This window comes from Pteronotus mesoamericanus, unplaced genomic scaffold, assembly GCF_021234165.1.
Source record: "Pteronotus mesoamericanus isolate MK-2021 breed Mesoamerican mustached bat unplaced genomic scaffold, CSHL_Meso_final scaffold_21, whole genome shotgun sequence".
Lineage (NCBI taxonomy): Eukaryota > Metazoa > Chordata > Mammalia > Chiroptera > Mormoopidae > Pteronotus > Pteronotus mesoamericanus.
The window spans coordinates 14,909,298-14,928,147 of record NW_026555310.1 but is presented as its reverse complement, the minus strand read 5'-3'; the positions used below and the strand labels follow the sequence as shown (position 1 = coordinate 14,928,147).

The window sequence follows — 18,850 nt, the reverse complement described above, 5'->3', positions numbered from 1 at the left end:
CAGCCATTCTTTATCTGCATCCTGGTCAGTGGACATTCTCTCCCAGGGGCACAATGGCTCAGAAACTATCTTGATTGCTCACAGCTCTCCTGGGCACAAAACTGAATTGTTTGCAAGCTTCCTGGAATCAGGGTGGGGGCAGTCATGCATTCCAGTTCCTAAAACAATAGCTTTCTACATGCATTACTCACTAAACCGATTAACTATAACTAAAGCTAAAATGTTTAACTCTTGAGTTTCCCCATCAGTATGTCTAGTGAGTAGCAGAGACAAGATTTGAACCTCAAGGGCAAAGGAACATCCAGCTTTTCATACGCAAGAACTAAACACTTCTGCCCTTTCTCATACGGGATTCCCTTATTTACTTCCTTCTATAAAACCCTCCTATAAAAAAGTTCTTACCAAAAAACAAAGGTCTTTTTTTTAGAAGTTTCCTCTGCATTAATGGACGTTCTCCCACTGAAATAGGCTACCAAAAAAAAAAAATCTTCCCATTACGCTTTACTTGGTGCACTTTCTTTCACAGGTTTTATGGAAAGTGTGCAGACCTCAATAGCTATTGATTCACTGGTTCTGAGACGAACAGCGACAGCAAGAGAATTTTTTAGGAAGCTAACATTTTCAACCCCACTTTAGACCTACTAAATTGGCGATTTAGCAGATGGGGCTCTTGAATCCCTTTTTAACAAGCCATTTCGGGCGATTTTGATGCAAATTAAAGGAGGAAAACGACTGCTGAAGCTTCCAACGGATCAGCGCGTAAGCTTTGCAAACAGCGGCGGGATCCACTGGAGGGCGGGGCTGGCCGCGGCGGCTGCTTATCCGGGTATCACTAGGACCGCGGCGGCGCCACCGGCGCCCTTGAGGCGGGGCCCAGCTGTTCCCTGAGCGGGTCTCCCTGCTGGACCCGCCCCTGAAGGCGGACCGGAGTTGACTTAAACTCTGGGACCCGGGAGGCCAGCTCGTCCTCCTCCTACCCCTGCTGGATTCCGTGCTCTGCGGTAAGTGTCGGACCTAGTACCCGGCTGCCCCTCGCTTGCATTCTCGGGTTCCTGGCAGTAGGCACCGAGATCCCAGATACCCGAGGGGAAGGGGCAGGGCGCGCGCCCGCCCGCCGAGCGCTTTTGTTCTGAGGCGGTGACGGAGTCGCGCGGGGCTGCGGGCGCCCGGGCGGTTCCCGGCCTTGAGAGCCCCGCGGGCTCGCACGTCTCGCGGGCCGCCGCCCCGAGCTCGGCCGGCCCGTCCCACCCGCTGCCTTGCTCGCGGTGCGGGAACGGCTCAGGCCAGCCGAGGACCCTGAGCCAGCGCCCGAGGGCGCCACCTCGCCGGGTGTTTTCCTTCAGTTGCCTCACTCCTCACGGTGGAGGTCGCGGGTGGCGTCTGCGTTTACCCATTTTGTTAAAACTATAGGGCGGTTGGTTAGATGGGATGGTGTAAGAGTATCTTCTGTTTTTAATCATTTCCTGTCGCTGGCGAGAAGAAAAATCTTTGTTTTGCACTTACTATTTAGCGAGCGCTCCCTTCCTCCTCACTTCCATTATTCTCTGTTCCTCCTGAAACAAATGCTCCGCTTGCATCTCCAAGGGGCCCTCGAACGCCTCTGTGCCGGAGATGTTTTCGTTCCTCAGCAATAGCTCATTCCAGGAGGCGTTTTAAAAGCACAAAATGCATCCCGGTTTTAGGTGTTCTTGAGGGACGTGGATTCCCTCAGCACACGTCTTTAGGGTCCTGAGTTCAGCAGGCTTTCGGGGAATCATTTCAGTGAAAACAAATTATTTGTGATACTTTCAGTGCCTGTCTACAAGGTAAAGAGAACAGCAGGTGATAGAGGAGACCGGGGTGCATTTTAATGGGGTGGGTCGAAGAACTTAATATGTTAGCTGTAAATTGTTGAAGCGTTATTCAGTATTAGTATGCACAAATGGTAAGGTTTTAGGTACTTTTTTTTTTTTTCTTTTCCCTGTGCAGTTGGGTTTTCTTTTACTAACCAGTTAAAGAAAATTGCAAAGGCAAATGGGTTCTGTTTGGGAATGCAAGGACAGTCAGTGGATGTGGAGAAGGGCACATAAATGGGAATTTTAACTTGAAAAGTGAATGGCATTTTAGGCCAGACCTAGTTTCTATTTAGTTTCTTGGCACACTGCAGAGTTCAGGAAACTTAGTACGGCTTTTGTGCAGCTTCAGGTAACACCTTTGCAGAGCAGTGTCATTTCAAGTAAACAGATTACCGTACACTTCTGTTACAAATTTAATATAAATAGAAGGGATAGGTTCTATGTGATTATTAATTATATAATTGCTGTTCCAGGACCAAACAATTAAACATTGTGGAGGGACACTGACTTGTTTGGGGTGAAATTTGCAACATATACAACATATACAATGAAAGAGTAACACCTACTTTAAAGGTAAGTAGGCCACCTCAAGTAGCCCACTCTAATATATCTGTTGTGGAACAAAATTACTAAATAAATGAGTCAGCAGTGGCTAAAAATTAAACTGGTATACACACTGGGTTTGATGACAAAACTTAGAAATAATATCATTGGCTTAGTACCACGGAGTGATCAGTCTATCTTTGCAAGATATGGAAGAGATTTTTTTATGCTGAGGTGACTGTGGTCCAAGATACTAAGGCAGAAGTCTACTTAAAATTATTCTGTACATGCTCTCTTTTTCGTTTTTTATTTCTGGCACATGGTGTTGGAGGAAAAAGTATAGAGCACAACTCTGGGAGACCCATTCCATGAGATAGATAACAACCTATAATGCCAAAATGATAATCTCCGGGGCTTCTTCCCATTTGTAAAAAACCAAGTGTTGGAAACCTTGGGTAATGAGTTAAGACCATGATGCTTGCAATTAGACTACAGAGCTTCAGGTCTTAGCTATACCACTTACTAGCTGTACAGCCTTGGGAAAATGGGGATAACAGCGGAACCTACCTCATAGAATTGTTGTCATAATACGGCCCATTTGGAACAGTTCCTGGCATGTGGTAAGTGTTCAATAAATTTGAGCTGTTGTCATGTTAGAGGAAATACATTTTATGGCCTAAGACACTGCATTGTACAAAATTCAGTTTGCTAAGTTCTAAATGAATATATTGGCTTTGTGTTGTTTTTAACTATAGATCTGTGGTTGTAGGTACTGTTTTTATAAGGATGTGCTAGACGCAACTCAAGTTTTTACCTGGAGGCCTATTTGAAATCATGAATGAGAAACTATTAAGTTCTCCACCCAAGGCAAATTTGCACCAAAGCTTTGCGATTCCATATTACTTCTGAGGTGTGCTGGAAGCTCTCTTTACATTTATATTATCATGGACACAATAGGAGCATAAATGTTTAGGGAATTTACCTAACTTACTGTTTAAAAAGGCATTTGTAAAGGTGAATTTCAGGAATCTTTTGTCTAGCTATGCCTTCACCCCCGCCCCCCTCAACTGGAGGAAGACTGTGAAATAGACACAGAAAGTTTTCCATATGAGAGACAACAATTCGCCAACCTGTTTATAGAAATGCAGGTTACAATCAACTTTGTAATAAGCCTGTAAAGAAGAAAGTAATCATGTGGACCTTGAAGAATTCTAAATGCTTTGTTGGGAGGCAGCTATGTAGTATGTTTATTCTTAATACGTTAAGTCTGTTTTTAAATTGACAGGCAGTGTTAGCCTGTTGAAATAAATGCCTAAAAGTGAGACATTTGCTCATAGTTATCATTGCAGAGATTTAATGAGTCACTTAGATTCTCTCAAGATGTGTTAAATTACAAGACTTTATTTGTAAATAAAATTTTACTTGAGGTTAAAATTGCAAACTGTTATAAGAAATGATGTTCTACAATTAAGTTTTAAGAAAAATAAATCATGCCCTGGCCAGGGTGGCTCAGGTAGTTGGAGCATTGCCCTGTACACTAAAAGGTTGCAGGGTCCTTTCCTGGTCAGGGCACATATCTAGGTTGCTGGTTTGATTGCCAGTAGGGATGTCTCGTATAGGAGGCTAGGGGTCCCCAACCCCGGGGGCGCGTTAGGAACAGGGCCACACAGCAGCAGGGGCAGCACAACAAGGAATGCTCACGTACCTGTCTGAGCCTCCTGTGTCTCCAGGCCTCTCCCCTGCCATGGAAAAATTGTCAAAATTGTTTTCCAGGAACCCGGTCCGTGGTACCAAAAAGGTTGGGGACATAGCAGGAGGCAGCAACATGAGATTTCTCTCACATTGATGATTCTCTCCCTTCCTCTCTAAAATCAATAAACATTTTTTTTTAAGTAAAAAAAAAAAAAAAAAAAAAAAGGCAGATTACTGTTTTTTAAGCTCCAAAAGAAAATTTATTGCATCATGTAATTTAAAGATCATGTAGCTTGACCTTCAGGTTTGGCTTGATCCAGCATCTGAATCTGAACTATCTGAAATAAGTTTTAGAGACTTAGATACTCTTGTGCTCTGCTTTCTCCTTTATTCTCAGGCACACCGCCCCTTCATTGGGTGGCCCTAATATCTCTAGGTATATATGTTGATGAAAGAATGTCCAAACCTATAGAAAAAATGTATAAGGGTTTATTTGAGCTTGCAGAATGCACAGAAGCAAAATCTCAAGGGACTGAGAAGATGCTCTGGAAAATGGCAATTTTGTACTTTTTCTGTATTTGGAATAGAAAGAAAAGGATTACATTGGTGGTAGATAACAGAGGCTGGAGAAAGCAAGGAGGAAAGTCACTACCATTGGATAAAAAGTAAAATGGAATGCAAAGTAAAAAAAAAAAAAGATACATTGATGGGTGCTGGATTTTAATATTTACAGTAAATAGGGATGGTATGCAGGCAACAAGATCATGTGCTCCCTTGAGGGTGATTATGCCTCCCAGGGATCTGGAAAAAGATTACTTTGGCATTTCAGAGGTGCCCAAACAATGGACAGGGCTTGCTTAAGGCAAAGATAAACCTTTTACTAAGAGAGTCATAGGCCTAGGGCGTGACTACCCACTATGACCTGTCAGTTAGAAATTTATGATCAGATGATCCTGGGAGGTTACATTGGTCACCCCCACCCTGTCAGATTTATTACATGGCCCCCCCTTTTTTTTTCTTTTTTTTTCCTTTTTTTTTTTTCCAGGTATCCAATTAGCTTCAACTTGCACAGATCATGCCTTTTGTCTGCTTGCTCTCCTAAAAGTTTAAATTTCATTGGCTCTTACTAAGTTCTATGTCCATGTCTGTGCTAATAGGAAAACACTGGATTTTGGTTTTGGTTGGTTTTCTAAAAAACTCAATTAGAGATGAAATTCGATTAGCCCATTTCATCACCACAATCTACCTTAAAAAGAATCTCCATACTCTGCTGTCACTCCTTATTCTTCCCCAACCCACTCATTCCTAGACAACTGTTGCTAATCTGGTTTGCCTCTAGATTTCTGAACATTTCCTGAAGATGAAATCACATGGTCTTTTGTTACTCTTTTCTCGGCACAAAATTTCTAAGGTTCATGATGTTAATGGATATATATATACACACCATTCCTTTTTATTGCCAAATAATGCATTGTGTAGATGTGCCACATTTTGTTTTTATCCTTTCATAAGTTAACAGTCATTTCTATGGTCAATGTCTGTCCCGTGTCAGTGCCACATGGTCTTATTTACTGTAGTTTTATGGTGTTAAAAAAAATTAAACCGAATAAATTTGAAGATCTAAGTGGCTTTATTGAAAGTTTCATGAATCAGGCATTGTCCCATCTGGTAAATAGAGAAGTGCTCCAAGAAGTTGTGGGAAATTAACATAATAATATTTCATGTCAATATAATTGAAAAATTTTTTTTAAAAGTGGAAAATAGAATAATTTAATAGGAAACTGGTTGGGGCAAGAAAGTTATTAACAAAAGCAATGGAAGGATTGTTTTAGGCAAGGTCACCTGACTTTGGGAGGACAGCAGAGAGATTTTCTGGCATATTGCCTTACTATTTGCAATCAAGAAATTCTAATCCTGGGAGGGGCTGAAACTTCAATTAAGCCTTGGTTTGTTGAGGGGGGTGGGGAGGGGATGGGGCAAGGGACCCACGTTTAGCTTGTTTTTCTTTAACAGCACTAGTTAGTTTTGAAATTGGGAAGCATGAGTCCTCCAACTTTACTCTTTCAACTTGAATTTTAGGATCAGGTTCTCCATTTCTGCGAAGGAACCTGGGAATTTGGTAAGTGTTGCACTGAATCTGTAAGTCAATTTGGAGAGTATTGCCATCTTACCAGTATTAAATCCTCCAATATACAACTGTGGTTATTTATGTCTTTATGTCTTTAATTTCTTTTAGCGAAGTTTTATAGTATTCAGAGTATTTAATTTTTGCCTTTGTTAAGTTTATTTGAAAGTTTTTATTCTTTTTGATGTTATTGTGAAGGGATTTTTCTAAATTAAATGTTTTATGGAAATAAATTGTTCTTTGTATATTGAGCTTGTATTTGACAGTCTAGCCAAATTAATTTATTAGTTATGAAGGTTTTGGGGTTTTTTTTAAGATTTTATTTATTTTTAGAGGTGGAAGGGAGGGGAAGAAACATCAATGTGTGATTGCCTTGTGGGCCCTCTAGTGGGGACCTGGCCTGCAATCCAGGCATGTGCCTTAGTCTGGGAATCAAATGGGCAACCCTTTGGTTCACAGGCCGGTGCTTAATTCACTGAGCCACACAAGCCAGGGCTAGTTGTATGAGTATTTAAGTGGATTCTTTAACAATTTTTTTATATACAAGATGATGTCTTCTGCAAGTAGAGATAGTTTTACTTTTCTTTTACTTATTCTTTTCACCTAACTGACATGGTTAGAACCTCTCATACAGTGTGAATAGAACTGGCAAGAATACATTGTCTTGTTCCTGCCATAGAGGGAAAGCATTCATTCTTTTACCATTAAGTATGTGAGGGAGACCCCAGCACACGGAGTTCTCCTTGTCGCAGATGAAGAAATGAGCTGTCCCAGACACAGTCTGTCCGGTGGGAAAGAAGGTGGCGATTCCTTCTAGTGGAGAATGCACTGAACCCTTCCCTGAAGAAGTGGCTTTTATTGGAATCGGTACATGCAGGGGTATATACATCATGCATGCAAAGCCATGTCAAAAAGCTATAGATAACAGATTGAAGAAACAGAGATCTGTCTTAGATCGGGATCTGTCAGACATGCTGACATCAAATGGTCTTTAAGTCATGGTTCATAAATTCAGTTTACTCCTTATGCTGTGAACTTTTAACATTTGGTTTATACCAAAAGGGCTATACAAAGCAAAGCAAGTTTCAGAGGGTACAATGCATTCTTCAGGCCTGATTTCCGACGGGAACCCTTGGCGTTAGCATCGGATCATGCCTGCCTCCAGTATTCTCAACTTTCTGGTCAAGACTTACATGCCTCTTTCAAGGCCTTGCTTGCCCGGGGCTATAGTCTCCAATCCAACACAAAGTGGTCCCTGACTAGTATGTAAACTGCAGGTTTTTTGTAGACATCTCAATCAAATTGAAGTTTTCTTCTGTTTCTAGTTTCAGTGTTTTTCATCATGAAAAAAAGTGTTGGATTTTAAGATGCATTTAATTTCAGTCATATTACATGTTGAATTCATTTGCTGTGGTCATGTGATTTGTCCTTTATTCTGTTGATAATGCTACATAACTTTTTTTTTAATGTGGAACCAATCTTGCATTTCTGAGATAAGTCCCATTTGGTCATGGCATACAGTTACTTGCTGCTGTATTTGGTTTTAGTATTTTATTGAGGATTTTTGCATGTACATTCATTAACAGATTGGTTTGTGGTTTTATTGTGATTTCTCATTTTGGTATTATGGTAATGGCCTGTGAGAATCAAGTAGGGAAATATTTTCTCGTATTTTATGTTTTAGAAGAGTTTGTGGAATTGATTTTAAATTTAAAAATTTTTGATGATTCACCAGAATGCCACCTGGGCCTAACCATTTATTCCTGGGTAGTTTTTTTTTTTTTTTTACTAATGTAATCTCTTTCTAGTTCTGCTTAGATTTCCTGTATCTTCTTGAGTCAGTTTTGGTCCATATGTCTTTTGGAGGTCTTTTGGGGATTCTGCACACAATTCCAAAGTGTATTTAGAGGGGAATTCCCCTCATCAACACAAGCAATTCTCTGCTGACAGATCGAAGGCTAAATCCCACAAGACCAAAACCCTACCCTTCAGATGCGAGTTACTTGCGCTTCTGACCCACTGGCTACAGATTGGAGGTTTCCTGGAACCCCGGCTTGGACTTCAGATGCTAGTTGCAAATCCATGTTATTACCTGTGCTTCCGACGGACTGACCAGCTATAGATTTATAGAGGTTTTCAAGACCCCCTTCCTCAAGTTCATTTAATTTGCTAGGACGGCTCATGGAATGCAAGATCATTTTACTTGACTTGATTACTGGTTTATTGCAAAGGAGATGGATCAACAGCTAGATGGCAGAAATGCATTGGGTGAGGTATGTGGGAAGCGGCTTTCATGATCTCTCTTAGCATGCCACGCTCCCCAGATTTCCACATGTTCACCAACCCTGAAGCTCACTGAACCTAGTCCTTTTGAATTTTTATGGAGGTTTTTTTAAAAACATAGTTATGCTTGATTAAATGAAAAGACAACACCTTTATTAGTTTTACGAGTTCTGTGCCAGAAATGGGGATTAAGACCAAATATGGTAAACCCAAACTAAATCTAAACTGAACATTGTTGAATAGATTCTGAGACTTTAAGTGAAATGACTGATAAAACCAATTTTAGTATAGGTTAATTGGTACAAACAAGAGTTAAGTTTTCTAAGACATCTTATCAATGCTGCAACAAAACAATGTTGAGGACCTGCTGTACGCATTTTTTACTGTAAATTAAAATCACAGGAGGTTTGTCTTTTTCATCCAAATTATTCAACATATTAGCATAGAGTTATTCATAGTATTTTTAAAATGTAAGGTTGGTAGTAATGTCCCTGTTTTATTGCTGATTTTAGCAAATGGATTTTTTTTTTCTTCATTAGTCCAGCTAAAGATTTATCAATTTCTTTGATCTTGACCCAACTTGGGGTTTTGAACCTCTTCTCTATTGTTGTATTCTCTTGGTGAAACTTTATAACCGCAAAGGATATAATATAGGACCAATGGGGGAAAAATATGCATGGGCAAATTCCGTAGAGGTTAGATGTATACAGCTTCTCTTTCCATGAGAATTGCATGGACATGCTTTTCTGCAGGTGCAGAAAACAGGGACACATAGTCTCAAGAAGAATTCATACACATTAAAACCTTTTCAGGACCCCAAATAATATTTGTTAATGTAGGTTACAACATTTACTATATTAGAAAGTAAAGCTGCGAAATTTTTGTTATTTTAAAAGTACAGTAAATCCTTACGTATTAATATGAATATTTTCCTAAAACAATAGAGAAAAGAGTAGCATTTTTTTGTATTTTTACAAATCTCTTTAAAGTCTGGCTTAACAGAAAGTAGTTGGATTCTCCTCTCTGCTTTTTGCCACATGTAGTGTTAATTGAAGAACTTCAAAGGTGTTTATTGGGTGATAGAAATTCTGAGGTAGGTGGCTGCTTCCTTGTGGCCCTGAAGATTCTCTGCCAACAATTTCTATTGGTTTGTACATTTTCCTTCCACGTGACCATGTCATTGGATAAAGTGTGCTGTGGCTTGGGTGGCTTGGAGCATGGGATCAGTCAGTTTCACAATTGAGTGACTGCCATCCCTTCTCACCCAGCAAAATTTGCATAGCTCCTCTGTATTTGTTGGAGAAAGAAGAAAATAGAGGCCTGTTGCGGGGAGCAGGGAGGCAATCAAGTGGTGAGAGCAGAAACCATTACTCTAATTTACCCCTGGTTTTGCCACCATCCTCAGCATACTGCTAGCTAGTGGAAGATCCTAATTTAAGGATACATAAGAACTTTCAGTAGTTGCAGACTTTAGGAGTAGATGTCCTTGGGAGCTGTGTCCTTGGACCAAGGCTTGAATACCTCATCCTATTAGCCATGATTTCCTTTGGTTTCCTGATTAAGGGAAAGCAGAACAGTTGTATTTCCTAGGCTATAATTATGGCTCTGAACTTAACTGATTGCTGGATCTGTCATCCCTATAGGTCCCTTCTGGTACTTGAGGTCCTCTTGCATCAGTAATCTCAACTTGCAGTTTTATAAAGTCTGGATATTAACCTATTCCAACAAAATGCTTGTATTAAGGCTCTTACAACCCTCTCAACAGAACCTGAGACAATGAGAGTAAGCACTGGAATGTGGTCTACAGTGACAGGGTTAACAAACAAGGAATAACAGTTTCATCAGATTTTTCTTCAGAGGCATTTCAGCCTGTTATATGGGACTGATCAGTTTTATTGAAGGAATTTTTCCACCTCTGGAGGTGCAAAATTGGTTCACTCCTATTTTAATAAGTGATACTTACACTCCTAAAACAGTTACCCAACAGAGTATTGCTTCCTATGTAATATCCTTTCCTACTAAACACTAATTCTGTACTTGACGCTGTTGTTAGAGATTTTTAGATAATGGAGATCCCCAACCTTCTGGATCATGTTTTCTTGAGGTGGATACCTGGAGATAGCTCTAAAATGAATTGTCAGGAAGAACTCCAAGATGGATTCACTGACTTCTTCATGTGTATTTTCTTATCTTTAATTCTCATTTTAGGGAATAACTAGAAAAAGTGGTCTGAAATTTGTCTCTGACCTCTCCTCTAAAACAACAAACTACAGTTGACTCTTAAACAACATGGGTTTGAACTGTTCAGATCCACTTATGGGTTTATTTTTCAATAAATACATATGTACAGTACTATAACTTTGTAAGGGTGCAGCATATCAAACAAATAAAATATAAAATATGGTTAATAGTTTGTTATTAGTAAGGCTTTCAGTCAGCAGCAGGCTATTGGAAATTAGGTTTTGAGAGAGTCAAAAGTTATACTTGGATTTTCAACAGCAGCAAGTGGGGGGTAGTAATCAGTTCCCCTAACCACCCCCTTCCCGCCCCTGTGTTGTGTTGTTCAAGCCTTTCCTGTAGTATAAACTTTCTAGCCAGATTGATAGCTGCATTGCTCTGAACTTCTGTCTTGCCAATCATGATGGGATATATGTGATTGCCCGTACCCCCAAGCAGTACCTGGATTAATCAGACGGGAAAAGTAGACTAGTGTATCCCATTCCCCTGAAAGATTGGAGAATAGAGATGTAGGTGGAGAGTTACTATGGTGTCCCAGTGACCTTTGCCTTCCCATAGGCTGCACTTTTAATCTCAGTCTGACCCACACCTTGCAGGACACCCTGCAGGTCCTCCCAGGACAAATGATGATATGCAACCTTGTGAGATACAGCTACAGGGTTTCTTGTGTGTCTCCCTCGTTTCATTTCAGCACAGGGCTTTACCACCTCCCTCCCCCTTTGTGGTACAGCTATAAAATGGCTCTTCCACAGCCTGTGTTCTTACTGCCTCAGTAAGACCTCCCAGAATGGGGACACCAATGTTGGTTTTGCTGTTTAATAAATTGGATGTGAATCCATTTGATCTTGTCTCCTTTTTACCTGTATGGCAGTATGGAGAACCTACTTCACAGCTGTAAGAGTAGGATTTCCCAGCCTGCTAGCCATGGTGCTGTTGCTTAGGAAAGACTGCTTAACTTAATTCATATCGTGACAAATGTGATAATGTATTAGACCATTCAGCACAGTTCTTAACAAATAGTAAATTCTCAAATGTTAGCTATTATTTATAGTTAATCTAGTCTTCAAACCTTGTTTCAAGGACTGATCATCTAATTTCTTCCATGACTGAGGATACAAAAGCCAGAGCTAGAATAGGTTCAATAATCATAATACTTTTGGAATTCCTGAAAAGTCAGTTTTACACTTGAGTGTTGGTGTTTGTGGTTTTGTGGGTTTTTTGTTGTTTTTTTTAATAGAAATATCTATAGCTTTTTTGAATACAGTTTTTTGTTTTTTTTTTAATGAAAAATGCTGGCTTTATTCAATTTAATCTCATCCGTAGATACTCTCCAAGTATACTTTGACTTCTGGAACACATTAGATGTGGAATTTATAAAGCCATAATGGAAAGTTTGAATGAAAAATGCCCAAAACAGAGTTTTTGTTCTTTTCAGTTAGGAGGAGTATTGTATCATATATATACATATGAGTATATTTATACACACATATATGCATACATACAAAATATATGAGTGTGTGTATATTTACATATTTTTTTAAAGAAGTCCGTGTTTTGGGGTACTGAAATACAAATAAAATCATGGTTGGCATGATTTCATGATTCAAAAGTCCTACCTCAAGGAAGAGGTAGGACTTTTTCCCACCTATAAGTTTAAGTAAGGACCTCTCTTTAATTTGGTGTTCAGCAATTACAGATAATGTTTATTCATTCAACAGACATTTATTGAAGCCTGCTGGATACTGTCTAGAGCTGCATCTTTGTTTTGTATTGCTGTAAGACAGGTTTTTCGGGGGGGGGGTGCTTATTCATAGTGCTCTCTTTCACTCTGATGTTCTAGTTTCTTCAATGAAATAATGGTCACACGTGTTTTAAGCAATTCTTGATGTGGCAGTTTGTCCTTTCATGTTCTATTTCTTAATATTTCATCTTACCTCTAGCAGACCTGCCATGGCCAACTGTGTGTGTGTGTGTGTGTGTGTGTGTGTGTGTGTGTGTAAAGTTATATATATAAATAAAATAGGTCCGTTTTCATAGAGTTCTGTTCATGGGTATATATACTTGTGCGCATGTGTTTCAGACAGATATTAATGAAGTTTTTGTTGTTTTGTCTGAAAGAAACATTGACTTGTTGTTACCTATTTATGCATTCATTGGTTGATTATTGTATGTACCCTAACTGGGGATCAAACCTGCAACTTGGCATATTGGGACAGCCCTAACCAGTTGAGCTACCTGGCCAGGGTAAAGCAGATGTTATAGTTGATCATTCCTCAAAGGTATGACTAGTATTTTTTTTCTTTTTGGTTTGTAATTTTTGTAATAAGGCTGAATTAAAAATAAAGGAAGCTGCTGGGTTGACAGTTTTTCAATTAAACTACATTCTTTGCATGGATATAAAATGTTTTTAAGTGGAAAGAAAATATTTCACAAATCTTAACCTTAGTTAGGTCTTTATGAAATTTTTATGTGAAAGTCTATATATACATTGTTAGATTTATAATAGATTTATTTTCCATTTATAGCATCTGTTCACTTTGTTTTTTTCTCTGCCTCACAAATTAATTTGAATTCTGCAGGCTACAACTTGCTGTTCAAAACTTCCTATACTTTGGATTTTTAGTGACTTGCTTTATTTCCAGTTTTCTCAAAGGAAGCAAGAGTAATAATATACAAGATTAAAATCCAGAAACTGTCAGGCCTAAAAGTAGACTTTGTATAGATTTTTAATGAGGACACACAGGAAAGCACCGTGGAATCTTTATGATTAAGTGTATTTCTTAGAAGTATATGTATTATGCCTTGGAGTTTCCCCAGTTTGGATCATAGCACTTTATCAGTGTCAACTCAAAAGAGATGCTTGTCTCCCAGTGAGGGCCACCACATCTTACTAGCATCAACATAGTCTGTGAACTGTAAAACTTAGAGCCAAATGGATAGTAGAGCCAAACTTTGTGCATCATGTAGGTTCAACTAATTTACCTATAGGTAGTCATAGCAAAGATATTCCTGGGAGAATTTCCCACAAGAAAATATAAGAATTCGGTGCTTTGATGGATTGATGGCACCTGCTGCCATTACTGGGCTGCTTGTGGATCTTTTCGCCACTTGACAAGAGTACTTGGACTCTTGGATCCAGGGGTTAGAGCCTTAAACCTACAATGCAACAATTAGGCAATTATTCATGATTGCCTCCCCCCCCGGGAACTAACGTGGAAGTGTATAATGTCCTTTAAACCTATATATTCTTACTGATTTTTTTCCTGCCAATTTGTCGAAAGCGGGGAATTGAGGTCTTGGACTCTTTTCTCAATTGCTACTTTCTCCTGTGTTTGTTTTTATTTCTTGTATTTTAACACTATGTTAGCTGCATATATTTATAATATTTTCTTGGTGGCTTGACCCTTGTATCCCTCTTTATCTCTATTTACATTTTTTTGTTCTATTTTGTCTGATAAATTAATATAGTCATTCTGACTTCCTTGTAGCTGAAATTTGCATAACCTTTTCTCTTGTTTTATTTTCAGTCTGTTTGTATCTTTAGATCTAAAGTGTGTCTGTTGGAGCCCTGGTTGGTGTGGCTCAATGGATTGCGTGCCAGCCTGCAAACCAAAGGTCGCTGGTTCGACTCCCAGTCAGGGCACATGCCTGGGTTGTGGGCCAGGTCCCCAGTTCCGGGTGTGTGAGAGGCAACCTATTGATGTTTCTCTCATACATCAACATTTCTCTCTTATTTCTCCTTCCCTTTTTCCCTCTCCCAAAATAAATAAATAAAATCTTTTAAAAAATTAAGTGTGTCTGTCTATTGAAGAGAGCACATAGTTAGCTTTTAAAAATCTAATCTGACATTCACTGTCTTTTGGGTTGTTTAATCTATACACATTTAATGTTGTAAATTACATAGTTGCATTTATGTCTTCCATTATTCCTTTTAGTTTTCTGTTTCTCGTGTATTTTTGTTTCTTTCTTACTATGTTTTTTTTCTAGTGTTTTTTTTTTTAAACCCAAAACTCATAAGTTACTTAAATTGTATCAACGGATGCTAATTGTAATGCCAGTTATAATTCAGATTTAAGGGAGAAATAACCTATTTGTTGACCTACTCTGTTAGGCGTAGTACTGATACTTTTTCAAAAACCTTTTAAAATTACAGTTGACATACATTATTAGTTCAAGGTGTACGATGGGTGGGGTACCCCATTCCCCACAGAGTACCCCTAGGTCGCCACAGGTGGTGAAAATAAGTCGTTCCAGGCACTTGGTCTGTCAGGAAAAGGGGGTGGCAATTCCCTCTAGTGGAAAATGCCCATTCTCTTGAAGTGGCTTTTATTGACAATGATAGGCAGAGGGGTACACAGCATTCATACAAAGCTCATCAATCAATGTCAAAAGGCTGTTTAGAGGAAACAGAGATCACAGATAACAATAGAAAGAACACAGAGATTGGTCTCAGGTCAGGGTCTGGTAGACAGGGTAGTGCCCATCCAGCCCTGAAACCTGAGAAACTGATCACATTCTATGCTTGACCCCAAACCTCAGTACATTAATTCGAGGACATTCTTAGCAAAGTAAGTTTCATAGGATTTAATGCATTCCTTTTCCAGGCCTAATTGTACCTGGGAACTGCCTGATATAGTTTAGGGCTGTGCCTGCCTTTAGTATTGTTTCATTGACCCAGTCAGGCGGTGGGCAGAGCAGCCAAGAGAAAAGGAGACACTTCTTTCAGATACAATGAGGACTCCGCCATGACAAAGCCAAAGGGCGAGGGTCTTTTGCCCCTTCTCCGTGTCCTCCAAGTCCTTCCCTGATGGCCGCCATGCAACTCTGCCTCTCTTAGGTTGCCCCTGCCATTGAGGGGTCTTATCCATCACTGACTAACCAGCCATCCTTTGGGGTGAAGCAGGGTGATGTGAGAGGCAGGGGCTGCACCCCTGCCAGGGAGACAGGTTTTGTCTCCTCGGTGGCCTTTTTCCCAAGGCCTCCTTGCTCAGCTCCAGTCTTGGGGCCCTCTTCGCCTGTTGGCGAGGCTATAGTCCCTGAAACCAGGTGAGATGTTCCCAACAGGTGTACACCCCAGTGATTATACATTACCTAATTTACTGTATTTTGCCATGTATAATGCACTTTCTTGCCAACATTTTTTAATATATATTTTATTGATTATGCTATTACAGTTGTCCCATTTTTTTTCTCCTCTTCATTCCCCTCCACCCTACATTACCCTACCCCGTAGTATCCCCCCTCCCCCTAGTTCATGTCCATGGCTCATATATATAAGTTCTTTGGCTTCTCCATTTCCTATACTATTCCTTGCCTATTTTGTATCTACTATTTATACTGCTTATTATCTTTACCTTTTCCCCCATTCTTCCCCCCTACCCCTCTCTTGTTTTACTGTTCATTGTGTTTGGTCTTCTTTTTCTTAGATAAGTCCCTTTAACATGATGACTCCTTTAACTACGTTATCTGGGAAGCACTGTATCAGCCCTTCCATTCTAAGTGATAGCTTTGCTGAAAAGAGTAATCTTGGTTGTAGGGCCTTGCTTTTCATGACTTTGAAAACTTTTTGCCAGCCCCTTCTTGCCTGTAAGGTTTCTTTTGAGAAATCAGCTGATGGTCTTAATGGGAACTCCTTTGTAGATAACTTTCTGCTTTTCTCTTGCTGCTTTTAAGATTCTTTCATTACCTTTAATCTTGGGTAACTTAATTATGATGTGCCTTCGTGTTTGCTTCCTTGGGACCAACTTTGGGACTGTCTGAGCTTCCTGGATCTCTGGAAGTCTGTTTCCTTCACCAGATTGGGGAAGTTCTCTTTCATTATTTGTTCAAATAAGTTTTCAATTTCTTGCTCTTCCTCTTCTGACACCCCTATGATTCTGATGTTGGAATGTTTAAAGTTCTCCCAGAGGCCTTCCTAAGCCTCTCCTCATTTTTTTGAATTCTTGTTTCTTCATTCTGTTCTGGTTGAATGTTTATCTCTTCCTTCTCCAAATTCTTGATTTGAGTCCCAGTTTTCTCCCCTTTACTGTTGTTTTCCTGTATATTTTTCTTTATTTCACTTTGCATAGCCTTCGTTTTTTCCTCCATTTTGCAGCCGTACTCAACCAGTTCTGTGAGCATCCAGATTGCCAGTGTTTTGAACTGCATCTGATAGGTCGGCTATCTGTTCATTGCTTAGTTCTATTTTTGGAGCTTTGAACTATTCTTTCATTTGGGCCATATTTCTTTGTCTCAGCAGGCTGGCCACATTGGAAGGGGTGGAGCCTTATGTATTCACCAGAACAGGGCAACCCATGTTTCTGTGGTGTGATGCTGTATATGGGGAAGGGATCCCAGAGGGAACAGTGCTGCTTGTTTGGCTTGCAGCTTGCTTTTAGGTACTTCCCCTCGCTACCCACAAGGAAATTGGGACCTTGTGGTGCTGATTTACAGGTGGGTGGGCTTGTGTACATTCTAGGACCCTGTGGATCTCTGCAAAGAACTCTCCTGTGAGGCTGGGAGTTTCTCCTGCTGCCGTAACCCACACAGGTTTTTATCTCCAGAGGTTCTGAGTCTTTTCCCGTACTGGAACACTGCATTGCATGGTCTATCTCACTTCCCAGCTGTTCCTCCCAGTTTATCCGCACACAAATGGGACTGCCAGCTGCCCATCTCTGCCCCTCCCTGCCCCTCCTACTGGTCTGGATGAATGTTTCCTCTCTAACTCCCTGGTTGTCGGAGTTCTATACAGTTTGATTCTCTGGTAGTTCTGGTTATTTTTTGGTTTTATATTTGCTATTGTCCTCCTTTTGGTTGTGCAAGGCAACAAAGTGTATCTACCTACTCCATCTTGGCCAAAAGTCTTTTTTTTTTTTTTTTTTTTTTTTTTGAGGGAAAAATAAGGATGTGCATTATATGTGGGTATAAGAATCCCATGTATAATATGTACCAAAACTTGAGAGCACATTATACATGCAAATATAGGTGCTAAGTGATCACCATGATAAATCTTTTTTTTTAGATTTTATTTATTTTTTAGAGAGGGGAAGGGAGGGAGAAAGAGAGAAACATCAATGTGTGGTTGCCTCTAACACAGCCCCCACTGGGGACCTGGCCTGCAACCTAGGCACGTGTCCTGATGAAGAATTGAAATAGAGACCCTTGGGTTCATAGGCTGGCACACAGTCCACCGATCCACACCAGCTCATCCTGAAATTTGACACCATACATAGGTATTAGAATATTATTGACTGTGTTCCATATGCTGTACTTTATATACCCATGACTATTTTGTAACAACCAATTTGTACTTCTTAATCCCTTCACCTTTTTCACCCATACCCCCAACTCTGTTCCCATCTGGCATTTGTCTACATGTTCTCTGTATCTGTGGTACTATTTCTGTTCTACTTGTTCATTTATTATGTTTTTTAGATTTAATTGTTGATAGGTAGATACTTATTGCCATTTTATTGTACATACTTAAAAAATTTTTTCACTGATTTGAGAGAAACATCAATCTGTGCTCTGTATGTGCTCTGACCAGGAATCAAACCTGCAACCTTGGCATATTGGAATGATGCTCTAACAAACTGAACTATCCAGCCAAGGCCTTCTTTTTTTTTCATGTTTTTTATCTTTTTTTTCCTTCTTATTAAACAAGACCCTTTAACATGTCATATAATATGGTTTGGTGGTAATGAGCTCCTTCAGCTTTTTCTTGTCTGGAAAACTGTTTATATGCCCTTCAATTCTAAATGATAGCTTTGCTGGCTGGAGTAATTTTGGTTGTAGGGCCTTGCTTTTCATCACTTTGAGTAATTCTTGCAATCCCCTCTGGCCTGCAAAAATCAGCTGACAGTCTTATGGGAGCCCCCTTGTAGGTAACTAATTGCTTTTCTCTTGTTGCTTTTAAGATTCTCTCTTTGTATTTAACTTAATCATTTTTTAAAATAAGATTTTATTTATTTTCTAAACTCAGTTTATTTTATTTTAATTTTTTTTATTTTTAGGGAGGGAGAGAAACATCAAATGTGTGGTTGCATTTCATCCACCTCCTGCTAGGGACCTGGTCTGCAACCCAGGCATGTGCCCTACGCTGGGAATCGAACTGGCGACCCTTTGGTTTGCAGGCCAGTGATCAATCCACTGAGCC

The 18,850-nt window shown here is 39.8% G+C and overlaps 1 protein-coding gene across 1 annotated transcript in view; it reads left to right on the top strand.

Annotated features, from left to right (window-relative positions):
- Window positions 1-869: 869 nt before the first annotated feature.
- Window positions 870-18,850, top strand: part of RESF1 (retroelement silencing factor 1) — a 38,480-nt gene continuing 20,499 nt past the window's right edge. The window contains exons 1-3 of the mRNA XM_054591275.1: window positions 870-1,001; window positions 2,309-2,408; window positions 6,150-6,189. The gene's annotated coding sequence lies outside the window, so the exon portion shown is untranslated. The remainder of the gene's footprint in view (window positions 1,002-2,308; window positions 2,409-6,149; window positions 6,190-18,850) is intronic.